At 42.4% G+C, this 4816-nt stretch overlaps 1 non-coding gene across 1 annotated transcript; it reads left to right on the top strand.

Annotated features, from left to right (window-relative positions):
- Nucleotides 1–3535: 3535 nt before the first annotated feature.
- Nucleotides 3536–3641, top strand: LOC148700228 (small nucleolar RNA R71). The gene has a single exon (XR_015972861.1). It is a non-coding gene; the product is annotated as a small nucleolar RNA R71 (small nucleolar RNA).
- The last annotated feature ends 1175 nt before the right edge of the window (nucleotides 3642–4816 follow it).

The following is a 4816-nucleotide window of genomic DNA, read 5'->3' as shown; positions in this document are numbered from 1 at the left end:
CTCATCAGTATGGCTTCGTTAAGAACGAAGAAGAACCTTGTGTTTACAAGTGGGCTAATGGTTCAGTGATCACATTCCTTGTCTTATATGTGGATGACATTCTCTTAATTGGGAATGACATTCCAGCATTACAAAATGTGAAACTCTGGCTGTCATCACAGTTCTCCATGAAGAATCTGGGAGAAGCATCCTACATCCTAGGGATGAAAATCTATAGAGATAGATCTAAGAGGTTGCTTGGATTATCCCAATCCACGTACATCGACACTATGTTGAAGCGGTTCAACATGGAGAATTCCAAGAAGGGCTATCTTCCGATAGGCCAAGGAATTTCTCTCTCTAAGAAAGATTGTCCGACAACTTCCGAAGAGAGAGAGCGTATGAGTAGAATCCCATATGCTTCTGCAGTAGGTTCTATTATGTACGCCATGACATGTACAAGACCGGATGTTGCTTACTCACTAGCAGTAGCAAGTAGGTATCAGTCTGATCCGGGAGAGAACCATTGGAAGGTGGTGAAAACCATCCTTAAGTATTTAAGAAATACTAAGGACCAATGGTTAATCTATGGAGAATCTGACTTAAAACTTATGGGATTTACAGACTCTAGTTTTCAGTCAGACCATGATGACAGTAAGAGTATGTCAGGATTTGTGTTTACCCTGAATGGAGGAGCAGTCTGCTGGAAAAGTTCCAAGCAGCATTCAGTAGCCGATTCCGTATGCGAAGCAGAGTATGTTGCTGCATCAGATGCGGCAAAGGAAGCTGTTTGGATCAAGAAGTTTGTAAATCAACTTGGTGTTGCTCCCTCAGTCAATGGTCCAGTTCTTTTGTATTGTGACAATACTGGAGCCATTGCACAAGCAAAGGAGCCAAAGTCCCACCATAGAACCAAGCACATTCTGCGTCGCTACCACCTTGTACGAGAGATCGTGGAACGAGGTGACGTCAATCTTCAAAAGATCGATGGAAAGGAGAACCTAGCTGACCCATTCACTAAAGCCCTTTCTGTAAAGGAGTTCGATTATCACAAATCGAAGATGGGTATTAGATACTGTACAAATTGGCTTTAGTTCAAGTGGGAGTTGTTGGGAATTGTGTCCCAAAGCCAATTTTTTAATTGTAAGAAATTGAATTATGTATATGTTTTATTAAAATGAATAAAAGTTTATTCTGGCAATTTTCTATTTATCACAAGTGTTGCATCTTCAAATTGAACTCCTGTGTATTGTGATGAAGTCCTTAGGACTAATTTGGTGGATAAAAGAGGTTTTATCATTTAGTCCTTAAAGCAGTTCGCGACCAAATGACGAGCTGTCAATTGGACGATAGCTATGTCAAGTATAGGTCGTTGTGTGCCATTTAGTTGGTTGTCCTCTTAAACCAAGGAGTGTGGAGACACTGTATGGCATACAGGTGAGATGTAGGAGTACATCGTCACTGAATAGTGACTCACCTGCGTAGCACTCCACTGTCGGGAGTTAGCTCGTAAAACGTATGGGCATAAGTACCCCTTAGACCTGAGACTGTCACGGTGACTTGCAAGCAACTCACTGTACTTAGGCACTGGATGACCTGAATTTCTAATTCAGGGATCGGAAGGATGCTGGGTGCAGTCAAGTACTCGCGAAGTCTGTGTATGAGTCAAGATGGGATTGACCGCTCCAGATTTTAGGAGTTGATGTCTCACTGTATTTCAGTTCAGTAAAACCTTGGCCAGGGTAAACCAAGTGATAGGTCACTTGATTTGATTATTTGAAATACACTATGGATGACCGGACCCAGAGGTCGACAGTCCTCTCTGAGGTCATCTTAAGCATCGAAGGTCATAGGGATGAATTATGCAACAACCATACGTCTAGGTTCTTGAATGTTGCTTTGCATATTCGACCTATCCGGACGTCGGGTATCATTGCTAGATGGTCACCTCGATTAGTGTATGGAGTAGTCCATGTACTACCGGCTTAGTGTTCGAACCTATCGGAGTCACGCACATAACTCAAGTTAAGTAGGAAGGACTTGATCCAATTTAATTGGGAATTAAATTGTGGATCATTTGAGATTTGATTTTGTCTATGTTCAGCTAGCACTGAACATGAGGTACATACTGAATTTCATGGATGTGTATTTAATTATGTCTGTATTCTGGCTTAATCAAGTTTCAATTAATGTAATTGAAATTGATTTGGACTCATTTGTTGAGTTTGTTTTTGAATTGGATTCAAATGAATGTAATTGGGTTTCATGATGATTTTATTAGAATTTATTCCATATTTATTCTAGTCCAAGTGTGACTTGGATTGATCCGAAAATTGAACTAATTGGAGTTCACATGAATCAGATTCATGTAGAATTTTTCCGGATCCAAAATCTTTCAAATTGGTCTTCAATTTGGTTTAGAACCAATGATGGACCCAAACCCATTTGATTCAGCCCATTTGAATTAACCCATTTAAGTCAAGTCTGAAAATTTACGTTTTTGCCCCTCAAATTTAATGACACGGGTTGTTCTGGTTTCTTCCTCGGTCCATGGACCGATTTCTCTGCATATCATCTCCCGTGGACCGCTTTTTCCTTCTTCTTCCGAACACATCATAGGGCGGTTTATCTTCCCTCTTTTGGCTACCATTTGAAGATTCGAAGAGACGTGTCTCTTCGGTTTTGAAACCTCTTTAACATAGGACTGATTTAATTGAAATCAAACGGTTCAAAAAATTCAATAAAATCGTGAAACGTTTGGCGTTCACTCTTCCCTTTTGCCGTTTTCTCTTCCCTGGTTCAGCCTTTTCTTTGCCTATAAATAGGCTGGGGTTCTCTTCATTCTTGGCTAGAGATTTGATCTGGGGAGAGGGGAGATTCGTGATCTTTTGAGTAGCTTGAAAAGAGAGGAAAAGGAAACGGGAAGAAAGAGGAAAAGGAAACGGGAAGAAAGAGAAAAAAAAAAAAGGGGAAGAAAGAATTTTTTGAAATTCTTTTCTTCCAGGGGCTTATTTGCAAAAGGGTTTTTGCACTATACAGACATCATCCTACCTTCCTGCATTTCTTGGCGTGCGTGTGAAGTAGAGGGTCCGTACATCCGGGCCTTGCATTGCACCAGATCCATCAGTACCAGATCCGGCACCAGATCCAGTTCCAGATCCAGTTTCCGATCCAGTACCAGATCTAGCATCTGATCCAGTGATCCAGCACTTGGCCCTGTACCAGATTCTGTTCCTGAGTACCTTGACCATCTTCCGCTGCGGGATCGAGGTATGGTAAACATAATATAGTTATGTTATTTATTTATACCTGTTATAAATAAATAGATAAAATTTTAAAACTGATTTTCTGACCTGGCATCCGATTTTATCGGATTTTGCGGGATATTTTCCCTTCAGAAGCATGGTGGAGGGAGTTTTCATTAAGATTTTCAAATAATTGCCATGCTTCATGCTCATTTCGAAGCATGAAAGTCCCCCCGCATGCAGCATCAATCATCTGACGGTTTCGTTCAGTCAATCCGTCATAGAAACATTGCACTTGCTGCCATTTAGGTATTTGATGATGTGGGCATTTACGGATTAGGTCCCAAAATCTCTCCCAAGTTTTATGAAATTCTTCTTCCTCAGTTTGGGAGAAGCTTGTGATGGCATGTCTAAACTGGTTCGTTCTTCCTATGGGAAAGTATTTTTTAAGAAATTCTTGTTGCATTTGATCCCAAGAACGAATCGAATTGGCTTCTAAAGAATTCAGCCATTGCTTGGCTCTATCTTTAACGGAGAAGGGGAATAATCTAAGTTTCAGAGCATCATCAGTGAAATTCTGAATCTTGACAGTGGTGGAAATCTCAAGAAATTCATCTAGGTGTTTATATGGCCATTGCTAGGGCTTCATCCAGCCCTAGACTAGATGCTCAGTCGCGCATGGCTTTCGGACGACCTTCCATCTTCATATGAAAATCTTCTGCTCCCATTCAAATCCCTCTATTCCCAAAATACCCAAAGTATTCTCTTTCCCACCTCCTTTCTCTTTTTTTTTTCTTTTTCTCTGGTTCGGCCCCAACTGAGAATCCCCCCTCCCTTCTTTGTTTCCCCGCTCCTCCTTTTATATCCTTCCTGACCGTGGAAGATCGGATCTTTTTTTTTTGAGTGAGGATATGCAGGCGATGGATCCGCGGATGAGTAGCTGGATTGGAAGAAGCCGACGCTACTCCAATGCGAAGGACGACGTGGGCGTTGAGAGGATTCTACGCTGGCTCTCATCTGGACACGCGGGATAGGGGAGCTTCCATTTGGCTCGGGATTTGGATGGATCACGGAAGACCACTGGGATTTGGTTCCAAAGCAAGGAAATCTGGAAGAAATGATCACGGGCGTGGTTAAATGCTGGGCAGATTCCGTGGATGATGGGGTCAATCCAAATGGGAGGAAGGTTGCAGATGCTTGCAAGATTTGAGTGCGAACGGAAGGGATCCGGAAGAAAATCTGGGAGAAGATCAAATCTGGAACAAGAAATGAGGGTGATGGTGCTCACGAGATGCTCGGACGCAATTGAATGCGAACGGGAGGGGTCCGGAAGCGATCAAAAATTGGATGCGGCTGAGCTGGGAGATATGCTCTGTTTTGAAACAGGGGGAAATGTGCGGATTTGAGCCGTGAGCTGGGATGCTGGGATACGAACGAGATGTGGGTTATTCGTGGAAGGAAATTCGAGAGGATAAGCTTGGGAGCTATCAGGAGAAGGTGAAGATGCTGGGACGCAATCCACGGAGAGGATGGATTCTAAAATCAGCTGGGAGAAAATCCTTGAGCGCGGAAGGAAAAAATCTACGTGGAAT

This window comes from Phoenix dactylifera, chromosome 13 (assembly GCF_051530095.1).
Source record: "Phoenix dactylifera cultivar Ajwa chromosome 13, Ajwa_hap1_PhDact_Kaust_v1.1, whole genome shotgun sequence".
NCBI lineage: Eukaryota > Viridiplantae > Streptophyta > Magnoliopsida > Arecales > Arecaceae > Phoenix > Phoenix dactylifera.
The sequence above is the reverse complement of the archived record's forward strand: the minus strand, read 5'-3'. Positions and strand labels throughout refer to the sequence as shown.